Here is an 18119-nt window from a genome sequence, read left to right on the forward strand (position 1 = left end):
GTCGCCCGCCAAAACCGCCTCCGAGCTTCCGGCCCAGACATCAAAGCCTCGGCACCCTCTGTGTCGCAGGCTAAGCCAGCGTTCGTTCCGGCGCCGGTGCCCAGTGTCTCGGCTTGGGCGAAACCGCTGCCGTACACGAACACGGTTACAACTCCCTCCTCCGCGATTCGTCCCGCCCCCGCAACTCGTCCCTCTCCCGCGACTTGCCCTCCGACCGCGTCCGACAATCTCGCTTTAGCGATCGACTTCTTTCAGTCGATCAACTTTGAGCGCGTTAACGCTTTGGGCGACGCCATTCGCGCTGCCTCCACTGCACAACACTTTATCGCCGTTGTGCAAGAATACGCCGACGTATACGCGTCATTAAATACGTACGTCCTCCCCTCACTCCGCCGGTAATCAATGGCGTATATAAGTAGAATAAAGCCCCTATCCGTAACGATAGGATTTTTTAACGCTTACGGTCTCGCAAATCAACGTGATCAGGTTTCTGACTTTTTGCGTGACCATCAAATTGATATCTTTTTAGTGCAGGAGACCCTACTTAAGCCCGCGCGCCGTGACCCTAAAATCGCGAACTATAACATGGTCAGGAACGACAGGCTCTCTGCTCGTGATGGTGGTACCGTCATTTACTATAGAAGAGCCCTGCATTGCGTCCCGCTCGATCCTCCCGCGCTCGCTAATATCGAAGCATCAGTGTGCCGAATCTCACTGACGGGACACGCGCCGATCGTTATCGCGTCCGTTTATCTTCCACCAGATAAGATCGTTCTAAGCAGTGATATCGAGGCGCTGCTCGGCATGGGGAGCTCTGTCATTCTGGCGGGCGACCTAAATTGTAAACACATCAGGTGGAACTCACACACCACAACCCCGAATGGCAGGCGGCTTGACGCGTTAGTCGATGATCTCGCCTTCGATATCGTCGCTCCGCTAACACCGACTCACTACCCGCTAAATATCGCGCATCGCCCGGATATACTCGACATAGCGTTATTAAAAAACGTAACTCTGAGCTTACACTCGATCGAAGTAGTTTCAGAGTTAGATTCAGACCACCGTCCCGTCGTTATGAAGCTCGGTCGCGCTCCCGACTCCGTTCCCGTCACGAGGACTGTGGTGGATTGGCACACGCTGGGCATCAGCCTGGCTGAATCTGATCCACCATCCCTCCCGTTTAACCCGGACTCTACCCCGTCTCCTCAGGATACCGCTGAAGCCATAGACATCTTAACGTCACACATCACCTCAACATTAGATAGATCATCGAAACAAGTTGTAGCGGAGGACTTCCTTCACCGCTTCAAATTGTCCGATGATATTAGGGAACTCCTTAGAGCTAAGAACGCCTCGATACGCGCCTACGACAGGTATCCTACCGCGGAAAATCGTATTCGAATGCGTGCCCTACAACGCGACGTAAAGTCTCGCATCGCCGAAGTCCGAGATGCCAGATGGTCTGATTTCTTAGAAGGACTCGCGCCCTCCCAAAGGTCTTACTACCGCTTAGCTCGTACTCTCAAATCGGATACGGTAGTAACTATGCCCCCCCTCGTAGGCCCCTCAGGCCGACTCGCGGCGTTTGATGATGACGAAAAAGCAGAGTTGCTGGCCGATACATTGCAAACCCAGTGCACGCCCAGCACTCAATCCGTGGACCCTGTTCATGTAGAATTAGTAGACAGTGAGGTAGAACGCAGAGTCTCCTTGCCACCCTCGGATGCGTTACCACCCGTCACCCCGATGGAAGTTAAAGACTTGATCAAAGACCTACGTCCTCGCAAGGCTCCCGGTTCCGACGGTATATCCAACCGCGTTATTAAACTTCTACCCGTCCAACTCATCGTGATGTTGGCATCTATTTTCAATGCCGCTATGGCGAACTGTATCTTTCCCGCGGTGTGGAAAGAAGCGGACGTTATCGGCATACATAAACCCGGTAAACCAAAAAATCATCCGACGAGCTACCGCCCGATTAGCCTCCTCATGTCTCTAGGCAAACTGTATGAGCGTCTGCTCTACAAACGCCTCAGAGACTTCGTCTTATCCAAGGGCATTCTCATCGATGAACAATTCGGATTCCGTACAAATCACTCATGCGTTCAACAGGTGCACCGCCTCACGGAGCACATTCTTGTGGGGCTTAATCGACCAAAACCGTTATACACGGGAGCTCTCTTCTTCGACGTCGCAAAAGCGTTCGACAAAGTCTGGCACAACGGTTTGATTTTCAAACTATTCAACATGGGCGTGCCGGATAGTCTCGTGCTCATCATACGGGACTTCTTGTCGAACCGCTCTTTTCGATATCGAGTCGAGGGAACCCGCTCCTCCCCACGACCTCTCACAGCTGGAGTCCCGCAAGGCTCTGTCCTTTCACCCCTCCTATTTAGCTTATTCGTTAACGATATTCCCCGGTCGCCGCCGACCCATTTAGCTTTATTCGCCGACGACACGACTGTTTACTATTCCAGTAGAAACAAGTCCCTAATCGCGAAGAAGCTTCAGAGCGCAGCCCTAGCCCTAGGACAGTGGTTCCGAAAATAGCGCATAGACATCAACCCAGCGAAAAGTACTGCGGTGCTATTTCAGAGGGGAAGCTCCACACGGATTTCCTACCGTATTAGGAGGAGGAATCTCACACCCCCGATTACTCTCTTTAGTCAATCCATACCCTGGGCCAGGAAGGTCAAGTACCTGGGCGTTACCCTGGACGCATCGATGACATTCCGCCCGCATATAAAATCAGTCCGTGACCGTGCCGCGTTTATTCTCGGTAGACTCTACCCCATGATCTGTAAGCGGAGTAAAATGTCCCTTCGGAACAAGGTGACACTTTACAAAACTTGCATAAGGCCCGTCATGACTTACGCGAGTGTGGTGTTCGCTCACGCGGCCCGCACACACATAGACACCCTCCAATCCCTACAATCCCGCTTTTGCAGGTTAGCTGTCGGGGCTCCGTGGTTCGTGAGGAACGTTGACCTACACGACGACCTGGGCCTCGAATCAATTCGGAAATACATGAAGTCAGCGTCGGAACGATACTTCGATAAGGCTATGCGTCATGATAATCGCCTTATCGTAGCCGCCGCTGACTACTCCCCGAATCCTGATCATGCAGGAGCCAGTCACCGTCGACGCCCTAGACACGTCCTTACGGATCCATCAGATCCAATAACCTTTGCATTAGATGCCTTCAGCTCTAATACTAGGGGCAGGCTTAGGGACCCCGGTAACCGTACTCGTCGAACTCGACAAAGAGGTCGACGTGCAACCTAACCCATGCATCAGCCCGCTGAGTTTCTCGCCGGATCTTCTCAGCGGGTCGCGATTCCGATCCGGTAGTAGATTCATTCGCGAAACAATTGCTCTTGAGTTGTTAGGTCTCCTTCGGAGGCGCTCGGGCAGTTGTTAGCAAATCCCACCCCTCCTGGCTGAGCCTTTGCTCGCCCACCTGTCCTGGTGAAACTGGAAAGGCCTTCGGGCCACCAGTAATCCTTCAAACATAAAAAAAAAAAAACTGGACTTGCAGGTTTTTAATTGTCTTTCTTAAGTATACTTTTCAATTAGACGTGACCCGCGGTTTCGCGCATTTTTATTTTGTATTTCAGAAATAAGGAGATACTCAGTAACTTCCTTATAATTTTTTGATATGATATTTTATGATTGTTGACTAAGAAAAAAATGTGAATAAAATATATAATATAATATAATATAATCTATAGGAGTAAAGTTTTCCATCGAAGCTGTTGACTTTAGAACTAAAGTTTATTTTGCCGCCGAGTTTCATGGTCTTAGTATAAAATGCTCAGTCATGAAGAGTAACTTTTAAAACAAAATTTTATTGAGTTTTAGAAGAAAGTCAACTGTATATTATAACAAAATATTGTCCGTATCATCCTTAATATTCGTATGTAAATGTAATATTGACATTTGTAACATTATTTTTGTTTTTAAATATTTTCTTTTTTTTTCCTTTGAAATCAAGCTTAACTTTACTTTTTTTTATTTCTTAGATGGATGGCCGAGCTCACAGCCCACCTGGTGTTAAGTGGTTACTGGAGCCCATAGACATCTACAACGTAAATGCGCCACCCACCTTGAGATATAAGTTCTAAGGTCTCAGTATAGTTACAACGGCTACCCCACCCTTCGAACCGAAACGCATTACTGCTTCAGGGCGGAAATAGGCGGGGTGGTGGTACCTACCCGTGTGGACTCCCAAGGGGTCCTACCACCAGTGATTACGCAATTTATAATTTTGCGGGTTTGATTTTTATTACACGATGTTATTCCTTCACCGTGGAAGTCAATCGTGAACATTTGTTGAGTACGTAACTTAACGTACTTAATGTGCTTAAACTTTATTTTATTTATCCCTTAATGCTCGCCTGCGAACTTTTAGGCACATTATGATGTAATTTTGATATAATCGCATCAAGCAAACTTATTTATACGAAAACCGAACGAAGAGAAAACATGAAAAGTTTCGATAAATTTCATTCAAAATTTCTGAACAAGCAACTTTGTTTTGATCCTGCGTTAAAATTTAACACATTCTTACTTGTAACAAGAGTAATTATATTTACATAATCAGAAATTGTTTTGGTTTTTTTTTGGAAATCCTATCCTATGTCAAGCTCTCCATCTTCTTCTTCTTATCAGCCCATGGACGTCCACTGCTGTACATAGGCCTCCCCCAAGCCTCACCACAAACACCGGTCCTGCGCTGCCTGCATCCAGCGGATATTTTATTCCAATCTCTAAGTTAATAGTCATACTCGATTGATGATTTATTCCCGATGCAATATGCTTTTCTTTTCACATTTGTTTATTTACGAGCGTTATCAGTTAATTACCAGAGCTTTGAACTTGTTTAATACGTTTCACGGTTGTCTGTATGTTTTCACATCACCTGCGTGTGATAAAGCGAGCCTGCCCTTTTACCAACCGGCTTCAGTCGAGATCGCTGCGTCACGCGAGACGCACCGCCGTGCGGCCCCTTTCGTTATACCACCGATTTTCCGCCTTACAAAATCCGCGACCGCTTGAAAACGGACAGTGCTTAGTGAAGTTTAAAATTTCACATGAACTTAATACGGATCAGTAAGTATTGAGTAACGTTTTGAATATAATTGCGTATTGAATAAAAAAAAAAATATGCGTTTGCATTTTCAGTCAAGTATGAATGGAAGTTAAGTAAAAATTGTCTGCCTAATGTGTTGAAAAAAAAATTGCTTCATTATATCATTTGGTGTTTTCAAAATTATTCATTTAAATTATCTTTCTACTTATATATGTATATGCATGTGGGCACTTTATTTGTTGATTTGTTATTTCTATTGACAATAAGTTTTTAACTCCGAGGTTTCACGATTTCACAAAAGTATTTTTCACTTTTCACTGAACACTTTCCAAGTAACTCTAAGTTGAGATTTCCCTTACTCAGTTCTGTATGGAAACTATTAAAGATGATTGTCACACATTAGTTATATTGAATATTTTTATTTTAATATTATTCTTTGTATTACTTTAAGTGGACAGTGGTTACGAGCCACCCGGTTTTAAGTGGGTAGTGAAGCCCTTAGACATCACCCTGAGACCTGAATTCATAGTATTATTTTTTTATAAAAGGTTGTCCCATCCTCTAATCGGAAAAAACAACTGCTTCGCGGCAGAAATAGGCAAGATATTCGTTCTTACCCAATTTGCTCTACCGCCGGTAATGGAATGAATATTTCTCTCTATGAATCAAAAAGCAAGTCTGTAGCAATTAGGTTAATTTTAAGATAAACAAGTATAACATTTTGTTTTGATTTTTATATCCATTCACTGGCATTACCGTAAAGTTCAAAATCGTGTCTACTTTTTCGATACCTCAGGCGGTATCGATATTATCAAACTAATCGATCTACAAAACAATTAAAAATAAGTAGCCTTAGTTATTAAAAAAATTGTGATTTGTGATCGAGAATTAAGAGTACTCTGACATATTTTTGAAAATGAACAATATAATACGTTTTGTAAGTCTTTTACATTCACATTATTACTCGTTGTTCACGCTTGGTTAAGTTATTTCATCACGCATATCTTGGCAAGCTAAAATATTAGTTTTTGTTCATTTTGTGACATATCCCTGAGCACATATCGTTTAGAATGAATAGCAATTTTCGCCGTAGACATTTTTTATTAAAATGGATATTTGGTGCTTATTTAGTTTCATGCACAGAAAAAAACGTCAGAGGTTTGTATCGTTAGGGCTGGTCAAATACTTTTTTTTTGTTCCAAAAAGATAGACCAGTTTAAATCTTTTTTGGAGGTAAGCACAACTTCCAAATATCTTTAATTGTGTTGACCAGTGTTTTGTTCGAAGTAAATAAAACAATTTTGGCGTTTCTTATTTCATCCACCTCCGGCATGGTGGTTTCAGGGCCGTATTAATTTCCTATAATTAATTATTGGATGGGATTGACCTAATTCTTTCATTAGTTCTTCTAACCCCTATGTGTGGAATTCACAACGTTGACCAATATAACTAGACTGCTATCCCGAGGGAATACTAATGTTGTCACGGATCTAGTACTGAATTAAATTATTGTCGTAGGAAAAGTTAAGGATGTCTAATGTGGAATAGCTTGGAATGTCTTCATAAGAGTGTACTGTTTCAGTTTAAAATAAAAACGTATTTCTGAGAGAAAAGTATTGAATTTGTTAATTGAAGAATAAAATATCCGGCAAATGATCACAGTAGCTCTCATGGTAGGCCATTGATCTTTTCATAAAATTTTCCATGAGTTTTTCACAAGGGTGTAGCTCTATCTCCCCAACGAGTTCAGGATCTGTAAAAAAATTGATAGTTTCAAACGCGGTGCAGCCGGTGACGCTTCTGTAGATATTACATTTCGTTCAGACACATGCTGCCCAGTTGAGGCCACAAGTAGTCCGGCATCACTGCGGTAAGTAATTTCGCTAGGTTCGCGAGTGGTTCCGAGTTATTTTCTAGTATTAGTTGAGCTCATTCTACTCCGCTGTTTATTCGCCGCACAACGTAGTCCCTTAAATTGAGCCCTATTTGCGTGTCTCTCTTGACCCTTTTTCACGAAACCAAATCGTGAACTGCATGGAAAATCTTATCATAGCTCATAGTAATAAATCAGGCAAAATAATGAAACTCATTCTAAATTAAATCAATATAAATGATTCGATTACACTTTGATGTTTGCTTACAAGAGTGGGGTTTCTCAAGAATGTGTCTACTCGACCAACTGACCGACTTATGCGAGCGCTAGTCCCATGTAATGAGCGATGGGTTACTTTCCAACAAGTGGACAATGCTCTGTCCATTACAGCATTACAACATAAAAACTGTTGTAATCTGAATATTTTTTACACTTTAGTGTCATATTTCAATACTGTACAATAAGAACCGTTTTAACTTTGAAATATCATTACAAAAATGGTTGACTATACAACATATGCACAACGCTTTATATGGTTTAGGAAGAACCTTGTACAGCTGTCAGCTATTTGCTGGGTTACAAAATATAATAATAGAAAAAATTGCCAATCCTTTTTCGATTCAACATTCTATTGTTAAATTTAACTGTATAAAAACATTTTTTGTACCACAGTGAATTAGTAGACACCATAGAAATGGCCGCCACACTCATTTTACATACTCCATTAAGTGTATTAGCTGTTGAAATACAAAGACGATAATCACAAGTGGAAATAACAGTTTCACTTATTCTCACATCATAAATCTCTAGATTTAGACTTTGCTACATTTTTGTGCGGCCACCGTGTAGGTAAATGGATCTAGTCTATCACGAAAACATATTATCCAGAATTATTTATATGATAAACAAGAATAATCTCAACCGACTTGCTAAAATTTATCAAAGTTTTAGCTGAATTTTTCATTAGCTTACGAACTGGCTGATTTTAAAATAATTGAGGAAAACAGAACAATAAAATTGATTTAAGATACCCTCCTCTGCATTTATTGTTAATAATCTTTTTTTTTTATTGCTTAGATGGGTGGACGAGCTCACAGCCCACCTGGTGTTAAGTGGTTACTGGAGCCCATAGACGTCTACAACGCAAATGCGCCACCCACTTTGAGATATGAGTTCTAAGATCTCAGTATAGCTACAACGGCTGCCCCACCTTTCAAACCGAAACGCATTACTGCTTCACGGCAGAAATAGGCAGGGCGGTAGTACCTACCCGCGCGGACTCACAAGAGTCCACCAGTAATCGCTATGACATCCTAGTATATAGATAGAACACAAGCTGCTATTTTAAAATACTTATTTGGAATAGGCTGGTATTGTGAGTTACTGTGGTTTGTTCACACTGACCGTCCCAATACATAGAATTCACGCGTTCCTCCTGTTTGAAGGTGGTTTCGAATACATAACGAGTCCGACTTCTGATCTTAAGGTAGGTATTCACAATCTGTTGCCCATAAAAATAGATAACCTTTAATAGTGGGTAGTCCCTTTGTTTGCTTATCTTCACAAATAAATAAATAAAGTAAAACATGTCCCACGATTTTAAATGGAATGATATGAAATAAGTATTTATATTTTTAATAATTTGCCGCTGGCTCTCGAGTTTATCATGGAATGCAATTTAGCGCTGTATATTTGATATCCCTATCACATTTAATGTGTAGAATGTTTGCGAAATTCTTTGAAAATAATGAGCATTCCGAAGTCTTCATTGGTTCAATTTTTTTTCTCGGTTAATTTGAAATCTTTTACAGACATTTCAACTCATTGCTAGTCTATTTCTAATTATAATTATTTATTTTGAAGGCCTAATTCATTCCGGGGTCTATAGACAATACAATGTGCTAGAGTCCTCTTTCGAATATTCTAGAGTCCTCTATGCTAGAGTCCTCTTTCGAATATTCGGTTGTAGCCTACGAATAAATTATTTATTCGTAGGTTGTAGCCGATAATAAAACGACTAAAAAAGTTGTCAGGTTTCCTTTGAAAGCGCTCGAGTGCTATTAAAATTTATTAAAAACTGTAAAATAAATCAAATAATGGGTATTTCTACATTTCTTCCTGTTACGATATATAAGTTTTATTCTGTTCACGTATTATTATTTTGTTAAGGCGAAGTTTTAGTATTTTAAAAGAAACTTTTTAATTTACACAATAAGAAATGATCTCTAGATAGCTTTCTTTTTTTGGCAAACTCACAGAACTTCGGAAACATTGGCCACTGGCGGCTTTGTAAAAACAAGGTTCCTTTTCTTTCTTATTTCCTTTCCTCAATGGTCAAGTCGGGCAGTTGAGTACCGTTTTTTAGTAGAAAAGACAAAACCATTTCAATTTTATCGTAGTTATTTGATTGGTTAATGTATTTTTATTAATTTAATCCATTTCTACAGGAGAGCAGTTAAGCTTAGGGCTTACTCTGAAGGTTCTATGCCTTCAGACGTGAGGTCAAAATGTTTACTGTATTTTAATGTGGGACATCCCATCCTTTACCAGGAAATTAATATGTTCGTGTGTTTTAATTAATTTTGGTTCAAATGGTTTTTCTGTGACTTTTTTGTCCTGTCTCGTTACGGCTATATATTATTATTGTTCATAAATCATAAAGATAAATGATGTATAAACAAATTCGATTATACACACGACATGTGGCGAGGATCACCCGCAGACACAGCCCACTGAGTTTCTCGCCGGATCTTCTCAGTGGGTCGCGTTTCCGATCCGGTGGTAGATTCTGCCAAGGACGGCTCTTGCTAGGGTTCGTGTTAGCAACGTCGTCAGGTTTGAGCCCCGTGAGTTCACCTACTAGTTAAAGTTACGCTGAAATAGCCTCTCAAGGTTCTCAGCTTAGGTAAGAAAAAGAAAAAAAGGTGAGGATCCTTATTTTATAAAACTGCATACGGTTAATCCAACTTGCCTTCATACGAGTATTAAGAGATTCTCGGAACGTCTATTGTATAACCGTAATACTATCATCGCACCAACTCGAAAAAGCGACGACCGTTTTTATATACTGACTAGCTGACTCGGCAGACTTCGTAGTGCCACAATCGATAAATAAAAGACTAAAATTTTTGTATAAAATAAACTTAAAACAAACAAAAGGAATCCGTCCGACGGGGGACACATCAAAGGAAAAACAAAATTGTTATTTTTATTTAATTCCGAGCATTTTCATATTAACCTTTTACCTTTTAAACCTTCTCTGGACTTCCGCAAATAATTCAAGACCAAATTTGCCAAATCGGTTCAGCCGTTCTCGAGTTTTAGCGAGACTAATGAACAGTAATTCATTTTTATATATAGAGATTAATTAATAACCAAAAATACTATTTTCATTTTTAGATTCCGTGGATTCCTTCGGATTATTTAAGATAGGACAAAGTGGTACTGTAGTGTTTCAAAGGCGAAGTTTTTGTTAATCATCAGAACCTTTTGTCATTGTCACAACTGATAACAGTAATGCGTTGATTTCTAGGCCGTAACTTGACGTTACTTAGTGGGTCCTCGATAACCACAACTAATTGTCTTGATAAGTCGAATTGTTCAGTAATGTGTTCACGTATTACTAGCTGACGAAGGTTAAGTCTTGTTAAAGTAGGTTTTTAAATTCTATGTTACAAAATACGCTATCTATATATTAGTACGTGAAACAAAAACTTTGTATCCCTTTTTACGAAAATTGCGGGGACGGAGGAGTATGAAATTTTCCACACTTATAGAGAATATAGAGAAGAAGTGCACAATGCTAATATTTTTTTTAAATAATGCATAAAAGATACATTAAATCAATAAAGAAAACATTACACACACTACAGACCATGTATTTGACGCACACACGCATGCATACTATTTATTGTCAAACTTTTGTTCTTGACGTCTGTTGTCAAATTGAGAATAGATTAAATATTGTTTGTCTTTGTTAATATTTTTTAAAGTGTAGTCTTGGCGAAATTTGTGATTATAGAAGTATAAAATACAATCATAATAGTGTACAAACTTACAATTCCAATTAATTATTGTCGAATTTCGACTACTGCGGGACCTCTAGTAACATTAAATGTACCTACTACTTGTCCGGTCGAGATCTCAATAATTGTCATTGATTAAATTGTCCATTATGATCTTTATATTTTTATTTAATCGATGTTAATAACTATTCAAGAATGTATTTTTCAACTAGTGATGTGCGGTATTTATATTTAACTCAAGATAATATGATGAAATTAAACATATCATACATAAGTTGATCAGACATTACCAAAGAACTGTAAGATCAGGTCAGTTATTGCATTTTTAAATTTTACTTGCGTACGCCTTTTAAAGTTCTGGCTTGAGTAGCTTTGCTCGATAGTATAATTTTAGATCAGTTATTGAAAAAAAATTTAAATTACGTTTTATAAGTTTCGATCTTGTGTCTAATTAGTAAATTTAGTATTATCATATATAGCTGGCAGATAAATTTAAGTGCTAATATAACGACTATGTTTAATTTGCTGATGCGATGGTTGTGTTTGGACATCCTTCTCAGAAGATAAAGTGGTGGCTTATGTGTCAAAACAATCGTGCACAATTTTTTTAATTAATTAATGTATAATTAAAAAATACGCGCACAAAACTAGCACAACTGATTCAACTTTCTGTTTAAATTCTTACCTTTTGGAACTGAAGTATCGATATTACTGTATAATATTGTAAGGTATTTTTGGGCGTAAAACCAAAATTCATAGAACCTGCGTCGTAACTTATGATGAATGAACCAAAAGTTCTCACATATGTAAAGGTTATATAAGGAATGAAGTCCCCAGAACTATATACCCCAAAGAAACTTGTAATCATTCACGTGTCGTCAAAAATAAGAGTAGGTATGGCTTTTTGTGGTAAGATTTAAATTAGTGGAACGTATTTGAATCTAAGGCGTATTGTGAGCCTTCATTGTTAATACTCTTACGAGTACAATGAAGCCATCGACGTCATGTCTGAAGGATGACATTAAAAATAAAAAATAATGTCTTTAATTTAAGTTATAAAACCACAGCTATTTTATGAATGCAGTGTCAGGGACGACTATAATATAGTGTTCTGAATTCACACTGTAACCAATACGCTGGAAAGAAAGAACATTCAGTAGGTCGAGCCATCGAGTTCCAGTAGTAGCGCCTAAAACGCATTAGGTAGATAGATTTGTCAGTGTGTCCATAGATTATACACTTAATATATTCTATACACTTAATATATTCGAGATAGATGCGCAACTCTCATTTTTATTTTTGCTTTAGTTAAAGCCCGGTCCAGCAGGCGTCGCTACGGTCGATTATTAGTCTCCCTACCCCCCACCAGGTGGCTTTTTTAGTAATTTTAATATTTTTAATAACTCTCTTTATGAAAAAATCTTATCGTTTAGAATCGCTGAAATTCCCGGTAGTACTTATGAGATATTAAGGAATGTTTGATTGTGTTCAGCATTCTAATCGATAAGATCTTTTCATACAGAGAGAAAACAGTTTTTTAAAATAAAAAGCTGTAATTCTCTGTAAGCTATTTAATTTCCCTATATTACAAACAATTTTCTGTTAAAAGATTGTATGAACGTACAATTGTATAAAATTTCGAATAACAATAACTCCTCTAGATTAATCCTACTAGCGTACACATTAAATCGAAAGTTATCTAAAAGTTAATTAAGTCTAGATAATCAAATCATTCAATGTCAATTAAGTCATTTGTGCGAAATATAAACATGTCAGCTTTTCATTACAAACATAGTAGACAATTTGAATTAAATTTAATAAATTTGTTTCTTAACGATAGCAGTTCTTGCTTAAAGTTGATCGTGACAGATCATTACCTTGTATGAAAATATTACATCTATAAACACTACCTATGCTTCGTCATACAATAATTGTCATTTAAACTAGCATTGTAGAGATAATACACACACTAAAGTGAATACTAAATTATTCTTAGCATTCTTATAAACATTTAGAAATTTAAGAAACGATTAACCCACAATCATGTTCATAACATGTGACATTTTGTTCTGCACAAACGTTTTGTTACATGATTTGAAAAACAAAAAATGTTTAAAAAATGTAATGATGATTTAAAGTACTCTTAAATATTGATAGTTTGTACTTAATGACGCTTATAGTAATCTTAGACATGATTACATTAGTTATACTTTTATTCCCTATCTAAATTATTTCTATTCTGACGTTTCTGATGCTTTAGCTTTGGTAATACTAGATGAAACAAACAGCAGATTGAAAGAAAATCATCTTAAAGTTAATTACATTCATTACAAACCATTAGTTTGCATTTTATTACAAAAGAAACTGATGTTCATTACATGCAAATGAATTATAAACATACACATGCAAACATAAAATGTAAATTTATCTTTTAATCCAAATTAAATGTACATTAATATTACATCTAAATAATAGAAAGAGTTTCGAAAATTTTTATTGCACTCAACAGCAGACAAGCACGCAACCCGGCTCATGATAAGTGGTCACCAGTGCTTATAAACTTCAGCAGTGTCATAGGAGTTGCTGTCTATCACTTAAGTTTTAATAACTTTTTAATATACTCAGTCACAAGCATATTGATTTCACATAATGAAAATGTAAGAAACATAATCATGTTTGGGCATTTTCATTTATATCTGCTCATACAGAAAACACAACTTAGCAAATATATTCCACAGTTAATCTAAATAATTGCAAATAATGCTTTTGAAGACCGTTGACTTTTGATCATTAATTAAAATCATCTTCTCGTAGAATTTACAAAAAGTTATTTACAAAAATTTATATCAGTATTTTCATATATTACTAACTTACTAATTACAACTATTCAAACGTAATACTATAACTATAAGAACTAAACAACCTATTTTAAAACAAAATTGGCATCAATTTAGTTGTTATGAACTATTTCAATTATTAATTTATAAATTATAAACATATTTAAAAAAAATTAAGATCCCTTGAGAGTTCACGTTCCTTGCTGAATCAGTTTCTCTTCTGAAACGGAGAAACAAAGTATCTTAAGTATGTAACAAATATTGAAAAAATACGACCATGAAAAATTTTGTGTTAATGTAATCATACTTACAAATTAATATATTACATAACACGTTCTGGTTCAAATATAGTGCATCAATCTTTTCATGTTTCAGACATTTTAGTGCTCCTTATAATTTTTCCATAAAATTTTGTCATTATCAAACCTTTGTCTACAAAAATAAAAACATTATTTTATATTGGGTAGAAGGATGAACGTGGTCACAGGCCACTTGGTGTAACTTGGTTATCAAACACCAGGAAACAAAACGTGAATGCCATCATCTAACTTTGGATGTGAGATCAATTGTGCTGTATTTTATTTAAACAGGAAAGCATGACTGATTGATCATTCCAAAAAACTAGTTCGGGCCCACTTGACAATAAGCATATAATACGCGGAGTTGCAAAACATAAATACTTCCACCCACTCGAGACAATTTTATTATCTGAGGTGTGTGTGTGATAGTACGAGACTTAATACCGACTGTTTTGATCAAAACTTAACATATATGATAGCTAGGCAGCAGAAATAGGAAGGACCATTAGTTGGTGCTAATTCATTTAATTATATTATGAATAATAATTCTGTTAGCAAATAATATACCGGGAAAATAGTGTAAACTCACCGTTATCAAGGCATCCGAAATAGCATTTCATTTTCGATCTTCGAGGCATGCTGATTTTTAATAATAAACTTTCTGTAAGAAATGAAAATAGTTACACAGGCTTACGAGACGCTAACGAAGAAAAAAGTATTGGAGCCAAGTTATGTCTAAAGAGAATTCAAAACAGAGTTTCTCAATGTCTGATCGTCTAATATTCTCATAAAGCTAAAAGTTGCTCTAAATTAATACTACAACGTAAAATAACTCACACCAAGACAAAAAAAAAACGATTTAAAAAATTAAATCGTTACGACATTTTGAAAACTTTTTTTTTTTTTGAGAATGTTTTACGGTCCTGGAATTTTGAAAACTTCAAAGCAGTGTTTCCACTTACTTTTTTTTTAACACATTTTACCCTAGTTTCTTTTGAATTTATCCCTAAAATTTCCTAGACCACTTTCATAAATCCTTTATATAGAAAGCATAAATAAAATACAGAAAATAAACCACAGCATATTATTTAATGTAGGTATATATAATATAAACGCCCCCAGAAGATCATAGATCTATAGGATTAGAATTTTCAAGGAAGTCGACGCATTGCTTTTATATTCTTTTGCTGCACGCAACCTAACACTGTTCGGTTCTAAAATTGAGCAATTGTTTGCTGGCAAAGTTGGGAACTTTCTATGAAGCAAGCCGTTCAGGGTTTCATTAGAAAGCCTGTTTCTTTTGTCAGTTTTTACATTTGAGAACACTGAATAATCTTTCCACCTCAGTCTTTGAAGAAGGAACTGCTAGCAAAAGTGAAATGACAATTACAAGGTTTTCGTAAATGAAATTACCATGATAATCTTTCATGGTACATGAAGTACCTGTATATTACAATACAAGTAAGTTCTGGTGACATCAACGAAAATAGGTAAATAAAAATTTGGCGGGATTATACTTATTGGGATTCTGGGGAATCCCTAAGAAAAAAGCAGTGGCTTAATCTATGATTTACTTTACTAGAGGGTTACTGTTGAATCAAACCTTCTTTATAGTTTTTATACACAACTCTGTTTTATTCTTTTACTTGTCAACTCGACTTAATGTCATTCTCTCTCCATAAAATAAAATGTTCATTGTTTTACTTTAATTATCGTTTATTTTAAAATTCACAACAGTTACTAGTATAGGCTTTGCTTTTTACCCCGAAATATCCTAAATCCTGGTATTTTTTAAATTGTCTTTATCATCCAAAATATCAGCTACTTTTCCCTAAAAAAGGGAGAATTCCCTAAAAGTGGAAGCACTGCTTCAAAGTACGCTAACATTTTTTATTGAGTCAGAACTCGTATCTGCCATCTAGTGAGTTTATTAGTTCATTAAGGCCAAAACGTTTCAAAAATGACCTCGCCGGTTCCTAAAGATGACGCTAGTTGAATGTTCTTTTCCTTTGTATGGGAGTTGCACTCCCCTTATGTAATTTTTCAGGAGAAACAATGGAAAATTCAACATCTTATTATATAATTCTTATGAGTGTGTCCATGATATTGACGCTTGGTATAGTACGGAAATATGTGGAAATTATTATGGAAACCGTGGTAAAACCCGTACCTTAAGAATATTCTCCACTTCCATATATTTTTTTAACAAAGATTCGCACATTCGCCCTATCTCCACGGCTCAAATCATCTAAACGAAAATAAATAGTATTTAGAATAATTTACTTCAACATTGTGCTTTGCCTGTGTCGTGGATTGATGGTCGGGCCCCAGTTCGCGACCGATGGAAGTTTCTAGAAGTGATTAATAGTTTTCAGCATCGTCACTTCTTGTAAGACAAATTTAATTAATGCAACTTGTTAATTGTATGGACGGATAGATTATAAAGAACCGTTTCCACAGGTTCAGAAGGAGCGGGGTCTGCTTAAAACGTTTTTATCATAACAAATATTTATCATTGCGATGCGAGGTCAATTTAAATAAGAAGTATGATTTATTTATTTTTAATTTTGACGAATGTTGACTTAAGAGAAGATGCATAATATACTTGCTTAATAAGCATTTCTTAAGAATATGGACTTTATAATATATATTAGATGGTTAGACGAGTTCACAGCCCACCTGGTGTTAAGTGGTTACTGGAGCCCATAGACATCTACAACGTAAATGCGTCACCCACTTTGAGATCTGAGTTCTAAGGTCTCAGTATAGTTACAACAGCTGCCCCGGCCTTCACACCGAAACGCATTACTGCTTCATGGCAGAAATAGGTGGGGTGGTGATACCTGCCCGTGGGTTCACAAGAGGTCCTACCACCAGTAATTACGCAAATTATAATTTTGCGGGTTTGATTTTTATTACCCGATGTTATAATTCCTTCACCGTGGAAGTCAATTGTGAACATTTGTCACGTACGTATTTCATTAGAAAAATTTGTACCCGCCTGCGGGATTCGAATACCGTTGCATCGTTAGATACGAATGCACCTGACGTCTTATCCTTTAGGCCACGACGACTATTCTATGAAGTGTCCAATGATGCGACTACCGGTTTCATAATACAATAGATAGATGGTACTGATTTTCTGTTTGTTAGTAACATATCTTAAACGTGCTCCATGGACGTCTTTCACAAAGAAGGAAATAAAAGTCAACTGCCGGAATTCTCGTTAATGGTGGTAGGTATCGTAAGCCCTTATGGATACGGTTTTTTATAGCATTCATGGTTAACCGACCTCACGGCGACATGATTGTCTCCCTCAAATTGGTAGCCGTTTATGGAGATCTTTTATTTTTTTATTTTTTTTATTGCTTAGATGGGTGGACGAGCTCACATCCCACCTGGTGTTAAGTGGTTACTGGAGCCCATAGACATCTACGACGTAAATGCGCCACCCACCTTGAGATATAAGTCCTAAGGTCTCGGTATAGTTACGACGGCTGCCCCACCCTTCAAACCGAAACGCATTACTGCTTCACGGCAGAAATAGGCAAGGTGGTGGTACCTACCCGAGTGGACTCACAAGAAGTCCTACCACCAGTAACGAACACTTAAAGGCCGCAATGACCTTAAAACATATCTCATGCGTTCCGAATTGAAGGACTTTATTTATATTACTAGATTATTTAGACTTTAATGCTCTCGTATCTCATGGTAAGTAGTGGCGTTCGCGAAGTGTATAGGTTCTTTTGCCCACCTAGAGTAATAAAAACAAGTGAACCATACTTTCATGATAAAATATTATTTGGTCTACGTCTATCTAACATATAATTTTTCCTCTTTTAATATTAAATCGCAAAAACTTCATCGTTGAAACGCGATGAAAGAATACGTCTTTACTTTTTGAGCGAAAGGATCTCTGCAATTACTTTCAGTAATTGCCGTGTGCCTGACTGAAATTGTAAGGAGACACCTCAAAAGAAATTGACGACTGGT

At 37.4% G+C, this 18119-nt stretch overlaps 1 protein-coding gene and 1 long non-coding RNA gene across 4 annotated transcripts in view; one reads left to right on the forward strand and one right to left on the reverse strand.

Moving 5' to 3' along the window:
* Positions 1-4934: 4934 nt before the first annotated feature.
* Positions 4935-18119, forward strand: part of NGR-A8 (neuropeptide receptor A8) — a 69262-nt gene continuing 56077 nt past the window's right edge. Inside the window, exon 1 of one of the 3 annotated variants that reach the window (XM_021350124.3) lies at positions 4935-5112. The gene's annotated coding sequence lies outside the window, so the exon portion shown is untranslated. 3 annotated transcript variants of the gene reach the window in all.
* On the reverse strand, positions 13661-15025 carry LOC134200682 (uncharacterized). The gene is made up of 4 exons (XR_009975696.1): positions 14964-15025; positions 14716-14787; positions 14139-14259; positions 13661-14047 (listed from the first exon to the last, which is right to left on the reverse strand). It is a non-coding gene; the product is annotated as an uncharacterized LOC134200682 (long non-coding RNA).

This window comes from Bombyx mori, chromosome 19 (genome assembly GCF_030269925.1).
Source record: "Bombyx mori chromosome 19, ASM3026992v2".
Classification (NCBI taxonomy): Eukaryota; Metazoa; Arthropoda; class Insecta; order Lepidoptera; family Bombycidae; genus Bombyx; species Bombyx mori.